Source organism: Engraulis encrasicolus, chromosome 5, assembly GCF_034702125.1.
Source record: "Engraulis encrasicolus isolate BLACKSEA-1 chromosome 5, IST_EnEncr_1.0, whole genome shotgun sequence".
NCBI lineage: Eukaryota > Metazoa > Chordata > Actinopteri > Clupeiformes > Engraulidae > Engraulis > Engraulis encrasicolus.
In genome coordinates, this window is record NC_085861.1 from 37,137,286 (window position 1) to 37,152,587 (window position 15,302).

Consider the following 15,302-nt stretch of genomic DNA (forward strand, 5'->3'; position numbering starts at 1 on the left):
ACCGGCGCCCAGCCAATGGGAGGCCAGCGCCGGGGGTTCATGTCCTGAGATGGCGAGAGGGAGAACGTGGCCCCATGACGGAGCGTCTGCGAGAGAGGAGAACAGGCCCAGTGATGCGCTGGACCTGAAACGACTCGCTCTCTCCTCCTCTTTTTTGTGAGGAGGGTGGGGTGTGGACAAGAGGTGGGATGGAGGGGGCTTCAGTATGTCACTACGCATCATATCAACTGCAGTACACACACACACACACACACTACTCTAACACACACACACACTCTCGCTCACACTGAGTATAACATCAACTGAGTTGCATGTGCACACATACTCCCCACCCTCTCTCACTCTCCCCCCAATCCAAAAATAAAACTGCCTTTGCTTATTCTACTGTGCTTAGGGGTAGAGGCAACATTAAAAATGTATCCATATTTATTTTCTGAAAAAGCATCTTTCAACGCTTCTTTTTTTTAAATTGCTTATTTTAAAGCAAATTTTAAAGCAAATTTTAATTTCTGGACATAATCGAAATGGGTCTACCCGAACAGTGATACTGTGAATAAAAGTGAAATGAGGAGACTTAATACATGTTTGAAGGCCATCCTGAAATTCAACAAAAATCTACTGATGGTCAAGACCAGTCAGTTCAGCACCCCCATGTTCTCAGGACAAACTCAAACATACTTTTCCCATCTATTCTCTACAAACACCAAAGCTTCACTGCACTACGCACAAGCAAGCAATGATCCCCAAGTCTTTAGGGCCCACACCCATTTTGATATTCTCATGGGATTTCGCTTTGAATGACTATACAGTCTATTCAAGCACCCATTCCGTGTCATGTACACACACACTTGAAAATGGGGGGCCCCCAATCCATCAACATGACAATGCCTTAAAAGCAACTCACACTCAGTCACAAACAGAAAATAAACAAATAAAAGTACTATAGCTCCTTGGGGTTTCTATGAGAGGAAACCGTCATGTCTTCTCGCTGTAGTTTGCCCTTGATGGCAACATACAGTATAATGTTCGGCTCCAAGGTCTGATAAAAACAGCCGCATGTTCAGAGATAACACGCTACAGACAGGGAGGGTCCTGTGCTTTAAGACAACACACTGGTTAATGTATAGCTGCTAAAGAGAACATGCACTCGACTAACCCTCTTCTTTAGCTACTTATTCACCTATAGGGGCCTAGTAAACAGGCTATTTAAAGTGTCCCACTGGAACCCAACACCAGGTTCACTGTATGCATCTACCAGTGCCAGTCTGAACCGGCTGGCTGTGTCTGGACTGATACTATAAGGCAGGGGTTCCCAAACTTTTCCAAATTGGGGCCACTTAAATTTTCACAAATGTTCAAGATTCTCTGCTTTGGATTGCCAAAACACCAGACATTAAATAAGCCAAAACCCTTTCCGTTTAGAGTGTAAAATATCTTCTGTGTTCAATTATACAGAGGTTAGCAGACACTAATGCATGTGTAATGCACTAGACAAATGGGGGGGTAAAACTGTAAGGTGCTCTACTTTGGACTGCCAACACCCCATAAAAATGAAATTTACCTAAACCCCTGTTTGCAGAGTGAAGTAGTCTACCGTACACTACCACATCGGCTTCCTGTTCACCACAGCCATTTCCTGTTCAGAACAACGGGCACACTTCTGCGGGCACACGGCACCGGGCACAAAGGGAAGTGGCAGAGACAGAATAGCACAGCATCAAAAACATCCGCCACCACAGCGTCTACACCGACAAAGTCTACCCCTTCGCACAGACGTGACAGTGTAGTTAAGTCCACCCCTGCCATACCACCAGACGTGCCAGATCATTCAAACTCGGGCATGGACACTTCTGTTTGAAGCCTGGCCCTGTCAGACACGGTAGGGTAGACTACAGACAGAGTGAACGGTCTGGCCCTGCCACAGCTACGACAAGCACAAGTGCACAAGTCACGCAAACTAACAACCTTCCTGTCACAAAGAGAAAGAGACCCCAAAAAACATCTCAGCAGGAGTTACAGTTTCACGACAGTACCTTCATGTGGCCTTGTGTTTGCTTTGCAGACAACTGCAGATATCCTTCGTCTTGTCCAAAAGAAATTCACAGCTTTATTTCAAAAATCAACACTTTAAAAATAACATACATTCATCGTCATCATTATGCTTTTCTTTTTTTTAAAAAGTCCTTAATGACAGCACAAAAGATTAAAAAGTTATTTCCTTTCTAAAGATAAAAGAAAAAAGGCTCTTCATGCAACATTGGAAAGGTAGACAGACAAGAGATATTGCCAAGGATATACTTAAAATCCCTAATAAGCCACAGATTTTATACGACTCGTCTATAGTGACGCAGAACACTGTTAACAGTAAAACAGAAGATCAACAGTAGTGACGAAACAAACGGTCCCTTTTTAGATCCACTACAGTTCCCATAATGCATTGCCTGTGGTGTGGAACATTTCCCCAGAGTTAAAAAAAAACAAAACAAAAAACGTCTGATTAGGTGACTTCTTCTCCAACGCAAGTTCAGACGGCTCTGTAAGGCTTCTCAGGAAAAAAGGGAAAAGTGAAAAAAAGGATATGGGAGAGGACTAAAAGTCATTGTTTAGGGGGTTTTCACAGTTTTTTAACGTCCATCTTGCCTGTGTGCCTGCTTTCGTTTGGTGCTCGGCCTATTCAACCCTGGCCACCATGTTATGTTGCTGCGTTGTCTGAATCTACTAAAGCCCACCCCCACACTACCTGGGCTCGAAGCATGGGCAATCCCCCACTAACTGGGCAGATTGGGAATCACTTTCCCCTCATATAGCACCCCAGATTGGGAATCATTCTCCCCACGTATTGCACCCCCTAAGCCAGCCTGGGGTGGCTCATGCATTACTTCTACCCCTATCGCTCCCCGGAGCAGCACTGCTATGTTCACATACCACATACCTACAGCCGTTTGCAGCAACCATTGAAACTCAGGTCACACAAGCACATGGGTGTTGAGGGGGGTGTCTGTCTCTTTGCCCTCCTTCACCAGTTCACAGGACCAGAGGGACCCCCCCCAAGGCCATCACTAGAACCCCACACAGTCTTATTTTTCCTTTGCTTTTCCTCTCCTGAAGACTTCACCCGACATGGAAATAATGAAGAGGGGGCAAAAATCCTTTCAAAAAAATATATAACTGAGAAGCCGCATCAGAGGTGTCCTGTCCTGCGCTCTGAACACTCACCCGCCCACCTGGCGAGCAACCCCGACGCGACGCGCATGTGTGTCTTGTGTCTGTGTGTGTGGAACAAACAAAAAAAACTCCAGTGTCTTAAAAACGTGACTGTGGTGTCAGCAGTGTGAGGGTGAGGGTTTCAAAAAGTGCTGGACGTCATAATCATGATTATTATTATCAGCATCATCATCATCTTCATTCCTCCAGTGATCTTCCTCTCCTCCTCCTCCTGTCATTGGCTTTTTTCACGCCGGCCATCTCCGGCCGGATGTCAAGGGTGCGTGGTCGTGTTCAGGGGGTGGGACCCTGATGTTGCCGCTGCACCTTCTCGGTCATCTGTTTGGCGCTGTAGTAGGACAGGCTGAGGCCCAGGATCGCCAGCATCATGGCCACCTGGTTCACCGCGCGGTCCTGCGGCTGCATCGCCACCTCTCCTGCCACCTGCCTCTGTGGAGGGGAATTGCAAGAGGGAAAAAAAGGGTTTGGTTAAAGATATGGCTTATGTCGGGTGGCACAAAATGGCCGCAAGCTAAGAATGGATCCACATACCAAAGTAAAAATGTAAAGATTTTATTTCAGATTGAGATTTTTTTTCAACATACCAAAGTAAAATTAGACTTGCAATGTTAGATTCACTTTACATAAAACGTGCCTGTATACTAACTCAAACAACTGGGCACCATGTCATTACAAAACCATTTCACTTCCTAAAGATACATGTAAATAGAAAACCGAAACACCACTCTGCCATGCGCTTTGTCTTGAGGTTAGAAGAACTAATTAAATATTTATTTGGGTAAGTGAGGACAGAAATGTAGCAAAGAACACAAGGTACTATCCATTGTACCAGGGCTTAAGTGCACAGGATGGATGGGATATTAAAAGGCCTTCCTGTAGCTTCATTACATTTCCTGGTGCTGATTGTCATGATGGATTGCACACTCTGTTTAAAAAGCCCAGATGGAACAGTGCAAGTTAACTGTTTTGTAGTTTTTGCATGTTTTGTTTTTTTGTTTTAAAAAAAAAAATTGGACCATGTGTGGAATAAAAGCTGATGATGGGACAGATCCTTCTGCATAACGCTCCAGTGAGCTTCACCACTCCATTGTTGCCGGCAATAAAAATCAATGGACTTAGCGTAACCCATAATGATATCACCCATGCACTGTAAGTCGAGGCTCGGGGTGAGGGGCAATACCAGAGAGGCATTGGTGTTGAGGGGGGTGCCTCCAGTCAAAAAAGGGTGTTTGTGTAAAAACTGAAAGTTTTCGCTAAAGCTTATCCTTTAGCTGCCGTCTACATGAACTGACAAGCTGTCAGCACCATCCAGCTACACTAAGGGCAATTAACTTCTGTAAGACTAAGCTGGTGGAAATGAATGAGACTTCACGGGGTGAACCCATCACTGGTATTTAACATAACCAACCAAACTACACTACATGGATGACTACGTTTTAAAATGTGTTGTGTGAATGAAAAGTCAAAAATTGTGGGTGTGTAAACCAGAAAGTGATTAAGGGCTAACCGGCATACCCAAGTGCCAAACTAAATGTTTCCCCTACAACTCACAGCTGGCCACACAACACAACTGCATGCATGTATTAAGTACCAAAATATTCAACAAAGAATTGTGTTTGGATTTGGGCGTGTCGGAAAAGGTGGGTTAGGGTGGCAGGATCAAACCAGATACTTTAAACATGACTCATTTACTGACTCTTTATTAAGATCAGCTGTACCTGAAGTGTTTGGGCGATGCACAAAATTCCTGCGCGCATGTGGGTGTGAATGAGAGTAGGCGCGTGTGTGTGTGTGTGTGTGTGTGTGTGTGTGTGTGTGTGTGTGTGTGTGTGTGTGTGTGTGAGTGTGATAGCGAGAGTGAGAACCAGGCCTCATCTGACTGAGCTGGCATGTCCTAGACCAACAAAGACTTAACTCGGGTCTGCCATGTCCATTGTACCATTGTCACACAGGACGCCCCACACACAGGGACGCAGTGACTCAGAACTAACACCACAGACGGGAACACGGACACCAAAAGGTCTGACTGGGGCAGGGACGAGTTTGCATGAAGCCACTTCATGCATATTTCCCAGCATTAGTCATGACACACTTTGCCACAGGGCATGCATGCGGGTTTGAGTGATCATCTGAAGAGTGTGGGTGTGTGATAGCTGAAATAGTACTGTATATTAATCCACCAGGAGTGCACTTAAGGCAACCACCAATGATTAAAATCATTACAGTAGTTCCCTACAAAGTCGGTTACTAAATTGTGTCAAGCTGTTCACTGTCTAATGACTTGTGTTCCTACAAAGTTTCTGTGAGCTTGCTCCGCTACTTCTTTTGTAAGTTCTTTTGAGTAACACGGTCAACTAAATGTTATACAATGTGACGACCACATATAAAACCTACCTAAAAAACACAAACACACAAATGTTAGTATTAAAAGGGAGCCTGTGTCCCAACATACCTGGAGGAGGCGGAAGTATCCAGGGGTGAGTCTTCCCAGTCTGATGATCATGGCTGTGCAGATGAGAGCAAGGGGGGTGCTCTTCTTCAGGTGGGGTGGAGGTGGTGAGGGGGGGTGTCTGCTCAGAGACCTGCAGAGAAAACAGAGGAGGTGGGGGCATAGATATATCAGCTAAAAAGGACTTACCCCTCAACAGTCAGGCAGACTAAAATACAGTCAGACAGAATACAGAAAGAATGTACCATCTTTGATACAGTCATAGCCCAACACAAAACAATTACAGCCAAAGGACAAAAAGTATAGCTGAGATATATCCATCTCTGCATGACGTTTAGACACACTGTGTGAGATGGAACTTCCAACAAGGAAGTAGATACCGCCACTTAACACGTAAAACCATGTACAAATCGAATGCAGAGAGATCGAGTTAGTCTATGCATAGACATCAAAGACCGACAGGTTTCACTTTACATTAAACTTGAAGCAGCTGTTGCAAGATAGGATGAGAAGCCTTTGGGCAAATGGCGTCTGACAAAAGCACACAAAGCCGCCATGCAGCAACTGAACGCATCTACAACACAATCCTGTCAGGCTTCTGACATCTGGTGTTGGTTTGGGCTCGCTCTACCCCCGGCAGGCAAGGCGCTCCAGAACCACATTGAAATTGAAAGAATGTGCGCAGTTATTAAATGAACAAGTTTTAACTGGATCTGGACAGCAGAAGCAAAGCGCCTATGAGGGCAAAACAAAATTTTAAAAACAAAAAGGAATTGGGAACTACCCACACATGGATGAAGGGAGAATTTAAAACCTAATGTGTCTTAACGAGCACGGAGTAAAAGGGTTGGTAAACGTGCGCAATTAACCCCTGAACCTCACTGCAGGAATAAGTGCGCCATCAGTGTCCAAAGAGATCACCATCAAAAGATGGGCGCTGGACTATGGTTGGCTCACTAAAGCCCTACTCCCAACAACAAGGCAGAAGGTGCGGTCTGCTTAATGTGGTGCAGATGCATGCAGGTCCACGCTTAAGATCTCCACCAGCTGCATAGGGGTATAAGAAGGACAATGCTGGGGGGCTGAACATCACACCACAGAAAAAGACAGCACAGGAAGATCAAGGCAACCCGATCACAGCTGTTCCGTTTTGCTCAGGTGGGGCGGTCTGAGAGATGAAATGATCACCATGAAGCCTAGCAGGGGAGATGGGAAAAGAGAACCATCATGTCTTGCACGGACACGATATGGAAGATGGAGTTGCAGATGTTTCATAGATATTTCCTCCAGGGCAAAAACTTAAGCACTCCAAAGATGATCCAAGATTCAGTGTGACAGCGGTGTGCCTGCCAGGTAAACCCTCACCTCTTTCTGGCTTTCCACTGGAGGAGAAGCCAATGAAGACTCCTTGCAGCTGGCTCAGTTGGGCTGTGGTGCAGATGGCGGCGATGCAACTAAAGCCAACTAAAGCTCTGACTGACTACCAACTCTGGGAAGTCTCGACTCGGCGATGTGCAGGGCTCGAGGACTCAGAGGGAAGCTCTCCTTCACCGTGCTCCGCCCTTTGATGGAACCTCCTCTCGCCCAACTGGATTGGTGGGTTTGTTCAGTATCCCAATCTGCGCACTCCCTCCCCTCCACAGCTTTACTCTCACACTCCACACACACAGCTGTCGTCGAGAATCACACTCCCCCCATTGGCCGCAAACTCATGCACGCCCAATTCACTTCCCAGCCACAACAGAGAGAGAGAGAGAAAGAGAGAAAGAGAGAGAGAGAGAGAGAGAGAGAGAGAGAGAGAGAGAGAGAAAGAGAGAAAGAGAGAGAGAGAGAATGAAAATCCTCTGAACTTGTCAAAAGTGATTTACTCATCCAACTGTGTGCATGCAAACAGTATTCACACAGTGGAGAGAGAGGGTGGGAAGAGTGACAAAAAGCACTGCTTGCATCTGCTGCAGCATGTCCCATAGCATATGCATGTCAAATGCACTGCGAGATGATTACACAATAACGCATCTGACCCCAGTGACCTGGCAGTATGATCCTCGTGTGATCTCATGTGCGGGCACACGCGTCCACACGGAAGACGAGGATTCACCACTCGAGGGCTTTCATGTCCTTCAATTCTAGTCCAAGGGACACACGGGAGAGCCCATTTGAGAATTTGATTCTCGTTGTTGGGCGGTCCCATGTTTGTAAACGTGCCACTGCTTGGCAGTAGGGCACAGGGGCTGTTTGCTTCTGTCGTGTAGTGTTGTGTTGTGTTGTTACATAAGGCTGTTGCCTTCCATTCCAGTGAAGTGGAGAAGGGTGCTGCCATGCCATGCCTGAAGCGCTGCTTCCACAATGATGCAATAGAAGGGCAGCTAAGAGTTTATTTGCGTACATTAATAATGACTGTGCACAATAAGAACAACAGTCTTGTGCAAAACAAGCAAGGATGCCTTGCAACAGTTTAGCAAAATCATGCTACTTTCCATCAGTATATTGTGTGTGTGTGTGTGTGTGCGCGCGTGCGCGCTTGTTAGGCCCTTGAAGATAGGGCCAGTTAATAAAGTCTTGAAGCCAGTATAAAAGATGAAATGAATATTGACCAGGAATTAGAGGCAGTACAATGTGCTTCAGAAGGGTAAGAACCAGTGTTAATTTCGTCAACCATGACTATGACTAAAATATTTCGTCAAAGCCCTTTTTTGATTTTCGTCATTTAGACTAAGACTAAGACTAAATTGGGAAGGCAATGACTAAAATATGACTAAGACTAAAATTGATTTTCGTCATAGTGACTAAGACTAAGACTAAATTTAAAAAAGATGACGAAATGAACACTGGTGTTGAATAAAATAGAGAAAAAGAGAACCAGTGTGTGAAGAAGTTTCATTCTGCACAGTGTGATGTTGAAAAGAGAAGCAGTGTGCGGAGAAGGTTTATTCTGTACAGTCAATGATATAAGTTAAAAAGAGAAGCAGTGTGTGGAGAAGTTCTAATCTATTATGTACAGTGTTGACTAAAATGACTAAAATGACTAAAAATTGACTAAGACTAAAATTGATTTTCGTCATTTAGACAAAAACTAAGACTAAATTGGGAAGGCAATGACTAAAATATGACTGAGACTAAAATTGATTTTCGTCATTGTGACTAAGACTACGACTAAATCAAAAAAAGCTGACAAAATTAACACTGCTTAGGACAATAGGCAGCAGAACAAACACCGGGCATGTCCTCAGAAGTCAGCCTGATTCAAGGCTTCTGATGAAAGCAATATCAAGAATAAACTTCCCCATGTCCAAAGAAGGTGAACTAGCTTTCCAAAGCACTTGAAAATGAACCCGTATGCAAAGGCAAATATCAATGTTTAAAACAGGTAATCTGCCCTCAATTCCATCAGAAGGGAACATGATTGACAGGTTAACTCCCCAAAATGCAACCAGTTTCTGTTCATGTTGGTTCACAATTGCCCTTTCAGAAGTTAGTCTACCATACTTCTTTGGACTTGGTTTTAGAGTTCATTGGTTTGATTGAAGATATGCTGATCAGTAATATCTCCCCATTAAGGCAAATGGAATGGAGTCAGTACAGCATCTTGCTGAAGGCTGAATGTTACTTCGATAAATTGGGCACCAGAGCTGACATAAGCCAACCATGGATCAGAGGACTACCAATACACTCCATTAGCAGGGTAACTTAAATGATGAGCAAGTGGAGTGGGGACACGGTCAACACAGGCGCTTAGTGCTGAAGGATAATATGGTCCACTCATTACTGTTACCTACCTTTAGATGGTCTGCACTCTTTCATTAAGTCTTCTAATGCCTTCACTCATTTTGCTCATGAAAGGTGAGGGCACATGCTCAAAACTAATTATTTAGTGAAATGAATTAAGTCCTCTCTCTGGTGCTGCAGAGCCATATCTCCACATGGTACTGCAGAGAGCTAGAGAAATGTACCAGGCTACATCACTGGAAAGGTTCAAATTAATTAAAGGTACACTGTGCAGGAAATGGTCAAAAAAGGTACGGCAACTATGCTGCTCATTTAAACTGGGCTGCCTATTGCCAAATTTGATCTTTTCATGAAAGTTTACTAAGTAATAAACAAATATTTTCTGGTGTGGCCCAAGTGCAGTCGTTTTTGCAGCTAAAAATGGCTTATTTCTGGAAATTCAAAATGGCAGACCATGGAGAAGATCCCCCTTTTCCTGTATGAAAAGTGCCATTTTTTCAGTCATAATGAATACTAGAATTTGATGGTGGTGTTCAGTATTAATGAAAAAGGTAACATAAGTGAATGGGTAGCATGAATTCTGCAAATAAACAACTAAAAATCTTACACAGTGTACCTTTAAAAAACAAAATCATACGGTATATTTGTAGCAAAGGGCTCTTTAAAAATCACTCTGTCTCCATAAGTTTACATTCAGATCATTCAGACGGAAATTCCTGCACCACATCTCACAAGGCAACAGGCGAGCTTACATGACAGAATGATGTTGGCAAACTCAGTGCTAAGCAGTTTACACACTCAACGCAGGCATGTGAACAGAAGCATCGCCCTCTCCTATAGTTCTGCTTAGGTATATGCATTCTCTTTAAAGCATATGAGGGACAAATGTCCGTGGCATCAGAAGAGGTGGACTGCGTTGTTAACGTGGCAGCTGCTTGACATCCATACAATCATTGAAGATTTGCGAGCAGAACCGTAAAATGGTCTTCACCTCATTGTGATCCAGTTCAATCTGCTACTAAAAGCGGTGCAGCTCTGTAATAGATCGTGTGAAGCAACAACAAAAAAAACCCTCCAATGCATGGAGCCTTGCTGCACTGCGATCGCATCATCATCATCATCATCCCTCGCTGCATCATCACATGTGCAACGAAGACTGGGGAACCCCCTCATTCCTCTCGTGCGGGGGACACCCCTTTCTCAGCAACTCCTCCTCCCCTCCCCAACTCCCACCGTCCCCACCCACCACCCCTCACCCTGCAACAGCATCCCAGTCGCAGTCCGCCAATCAGAATGTGATCCGAGTCTCTGCAAAACTCCCCACCCTCCACTCCCGTCGGCATCCACCAATCGGAGTGCATGTTCCCCGCAGTGCTTGCATACTAGAAGATAGTGCTCTCCCTGCCTCTGGTGCTGGTGTACTGGAGACATACTGTAGTGAGCCCTCATGCTGCTGCAACAGTCACGCAGGCGTACCTGAGGACCATACCTGCGCGGCGGTGACCCATCTTGAATACGCGTCGCTGCCCTTCATCATGGCCAAAACACCCACCTCCCTGGCATGGTACCAATACACCCGAGTACCCCTCTGCGCTCCGCAAACACTACCTAAAGCCTCCATACCAGCCTTGCATACCACCACCCCATGCTACCCACTCCCAACCAAATATTCCATACTTAAGACTCCCTAATACCAGAGATTCTTTAAGTATAGAGATATGCCAATGTAATAGGTTGCTATGGGCACCTAACATGACCAGGTTCCGGTCTGCCTAAAGGGGCGTGTCATAATACTCCTACAATGAATAGAACAGTCCTTAGGTCTGCCTAAAGGGGGATTCCCTCCCCCTCCCCCTTGCAATAATAGAACCCGGAAACAATGGGCCAACGGAACCTCTCTCTCTCTACTCTCTCTGCTAATACCATCAATCACACATTACCTTACCCAACACTCACCCCTCCAACCCCTGGTAGCTTCCATTTAATTACACCCCCACCACAAACACTCACACAACTCAACATCCATGCTACCCTCCCATTCTTCTCACCCTACTGCAGCTTGGTGTGAGGGAGCGGGTGAGCATGCGTGGCAACGAGTGAATGTGTGAGTGTTTGGACGGATCCTGTCGGCATGCCTGCTGCACTGCGCTGCGCTGCGCTCCACACAATAGCCCAGGGCACTGGGAAATGCAACAGCTGCACATTCTGCATGCAATTCCTGCTGGGTTCTAATCTGGCCACCGTAGCGTATTGTAGTGACCGATCTGATGGCGGCACAGCGGCAGCGGATTATTACATCACTACATCAATTGCATAATGCAGCCAGGCGACCTCGATACGCATTGCATGATGACCACCACCACACATCTCACATGCACACACGCGCACCATCACACACGCGCACAGTCACACACACACACAGGCACCATCACACACCATCTCTCTCTCGTTCACACACACACACACACCCAACAAACATCCCCTCCACGCAAGAACCAAGTTGTGCATACTATGGTTTCCATAGCAACACGATGCAAACGGTGCATCTGTAATGACTGCCATCATGGACATGGCTGCAAATAACATGACTGTATGGCAGCATCCACACATAACAAAGAGACAGTGTGTATGCATCGCTAACTGACATATGGAGAGAGAGAGAGAGAGAGAGAGAGAGAGAGAGAGAGAGAGAGAGAGAGAGAGAGAGAGAGACAGAGACAGAGACAGAGACAGAGAGAGAGAGAGAGAGAGAGAGAGAGAGAGAGAGAGAGAGAGAGACAGAGACAGAGAGAGACATATAAAAAAAGAAAACACATTGAATAGGCCAATGCCCAGGCCTAAAGTTAGGCAGACATGGCACCATCTTCTAAAGCCAGACACTTCAAATCTGCAGATGTCCCTGTGAGTGAATCTTTTACCCTCCTCGAGCAGAGCCTCTGTTATAACCTTTTGATCACCAAAAAGGTAATGACCAAGTCTTAATTGGGTTACTTCTGCTACCCTCTGCATTGTCATATCAATGTTGCTATGATGTAGTTGAGCGATGGCAAATCTGCAGTAATAGTCTACCCATACCCGCCATGACATGTCAAGAAAAAGCCATGTCAGTTTAGCAGGGTGACTACTTTAGAACAGCAGCTACACAACATGGCCGACTTGGCAGCAGCAACTCCTCAATGGCCCCCACCGCTCCTCAAATGCAGGTCCGCTTACAGCCCTGCGTGGCTGGCAAAATGCACAGGCCCATATGGGGTGCTGAGAATATACTACAGAACAGAACAGAGGTCATTCAGTGTGGGACACCTTGGACATTGAATATTTGACCTTTGACACAATGCCTAAATTGTGAGGGAACACAGAGACAATTAACAGTCTAATGACAATACACTGTGTACCTGTCCTGACTGAGTAAATAAGGGTGACTCGTTGCATGCAGAATTGCTGTGTGACTCAAAACACTTACCTTTTGTGTCAGCAACAACTGGCACTTCTGTCACCAATCAATTCCAAACATTCACCTTTTGGCTTGCATCACTGAACATGCTTTGAAGCTTGCTTTAGGGCTTTGTTAAAATAAGACCTGCCCAAATTCAGGACCATTACCAGCCTCAAACATCAGAAACTTGTCAATAAGGGTCCATTTAGAAAACCAAAACAAACCACCATGTTCCAGATATCAAACTTACAGAATAGTGGGTTGTAAGCGTCACAGCCAAGTATAACTGAATACAAGTCTTCACACTAGAGACAACATTACAGATGAGCCAATGTCATAAAGCCATGAACAAAAGACAATCAATTGTTGTGTCAATCTCCAACGTCACTAATTCTTTTTTACAATGTGATATAGTGTTATTAATTCTAGAGTGAGTTAATGAACATGCAATTCAGGCGCGCATCCAGTGGGTGGCGCAGCTCCAAAAGAACATCGTGTACTAATAAGAACTGCATAGCTCCTGCAAAAGTACAGGGCTGTGTATACCCAGATAAAAAAAGTCCATACAAGAAAGGAAACGCCCAAGAAAATTACCTCTAAAATACGCTGTGTTTTCATTTTGGCCATCGCTTTGACCCCTGAAAGACGCAGGTCCACAACACATTTCCAATGCCAATTCACTGAATTGCCTTTACCAGCTTAAAATGAGAATCTGAGTCAACGGGGCACCACAGGAAAGTTAGCTTCATCCTACACATTGCAGGGTCGCTTTAATCAGCCCATTGTTTTGCCCCAGGTCGCAGCATATTCGCCCAATTAGTATCCCCAACTATCCAAGCCTGGCTTTGTGTGGCACCCTGCTCCCGACGCCCTCTTTACGCATGGAAGTGCCACAGACAACATTTGTTGCACTACAAAAATGACCACTGGTACATTTGTGAAAATGAAAAATGCCAGTGACAAACACACTGCCAAATGTTTTCCATGAACATTTTGAGCCATTTACTGGTGTGGTTTTCATGCATCCTAAAGATCATGAGTCCTAAATATCCAAAGCGCAAAATCAAAACCCATGCAGTGCTCCAAAAACAGGATCTCCGAAACACCGTTATTACGCCCATTGATTCAAACAAGCTTGACATTCATTGATTTGCGAAATCACAAGTCTTTTTGGGGAAAAAAGCAATTTCCCAGCCACCCCACTACAGACATGTATTAAATTGTCTGCAGCAGTACAGACCAGAACAATTTGTGCCAACTGATTATTCACAGAAAAAAGTTTATTTTTACAGATGATTTCAGTGAAATAAAACAAAACTCACTCTTCTACTTTCAAATAATGTTGATTTCAGCATGAACTCACTATGCAAACCAAGTCTGTTCAAAGTTTTGAAAGGTATACTGAAACATCATTTGACGCGCCCTAGAAGATGGCACTCTCATTTCCAATTTGCATCAGAAGATAACAACAATGTGCATTCAATGTTTGGAACAAAATGCAAAAAAGCTTACCTCGAACTATGCCGAGCCTGTGGTGTTTCAGCGTGCTCCTGCGTGTGAGGGGAATAGAGCACACGATGTTCATGTTGGTGGATATATAGGAAGCTTGACTAGCCTATAGATGCGAGGCGGGGGTGGGGATAGCGATAGTCGAGGAGCACTCAAGTCATTTCAGTGTTCATACAAACCCCGTCGTCCCCTCTCTCTTAAGATGGAATCGCCAGGCATGTTACACCGTTCCCTTAGCCATGAAATTCTTTGACTTTTATTTGATCTTTTATTTGATCACAACAGAGTGTCACTTTGCCAACGTCACATGTGATTCAGCAACAATGTGGCCTATGCATCAGTTACCATTGCTTTTAGTAGAATAATGCGCTATTTCTGTTCAAAGGTAACACAAAATATTGTGTATTGGTGTACCCCCTAGAAGTAATCCACATTTCATCAATGTTGTCAAGTTTAAATGACGGGCCTTTGTTGTCAACAGAGTGGAACGTTCAAAACCAATGCGTCACAGAGAAAATGTGGAAATCCGTTGGGTTTCACCCTTTGTTTGAGCCATTTTCCTCGTCCACAGAATGCAGAGGAAGGTAATGGAGCCCCCCCCCCTTCCTTTTCAAACAAGGTAAATCCAGTTTGCCAGACTCCAGGTTTTTTTTGTTCATTCTCTCAACTAGTGTCTTTGACATCAACCCTTTTTGGAGCTTAGGCCTATGTCAAAGTTACTGTGGCTAAAAAGGTTTTCATTAAGCCTGATTTGTAGCAAGAGCATGGATAGAAATGCAAAGGAAATGGTGTGAAGAAGTGGGGGTACGGTGGATATACTGTCTGATTAGGTCAGTGTCTCCTCAGTGTCTCAACTGTTTACTTCACATATGTATTGAATAAAAAGATTTGAATTCAGGCCTTGTCTACTCTTCCACTGCAGTATGCACACAGAAACACAGCCTATACGACCTCCAA

The 15,302-nt window shown here is 44.9% G+C and overlaps 1 long non-coding RNA gene across 3 annotated transcripts; it reads right to left on the reverse strand.

The window, feature by feature from the left end:
* Nucleotides 1–2,082: 2,082 nt before the first annotated feature.
* Nucleotides 2,083–14,758, reverse strand: LOC134449341 (uncharacterized). Of its 3 annotated transcripts, none has more exons than XR_010034942.1 (3): nt 14,349–14,758; nt 5,678–5,807; nt 2,083–3,654 (listed from the first exon to the last, which is right to left on the reverse strand). It is a non-coding gene; the product is annotated as an uncharacterized LOC134449341 (long non-coding RNA). The 3 variants fall into 3 exon arrangements; XR_010034944.1 differs by lacking the exon at nt 14,349–14,758 and adding an exon at nt 13,087–13,147; XR_010034943.1 differs by lacking the exon at nt 14,349–14,758 and adding an exon at nt 7,040–7,369.
* Nucleotides 14,759–15,302: the final 544 nt, after the last annotated feature.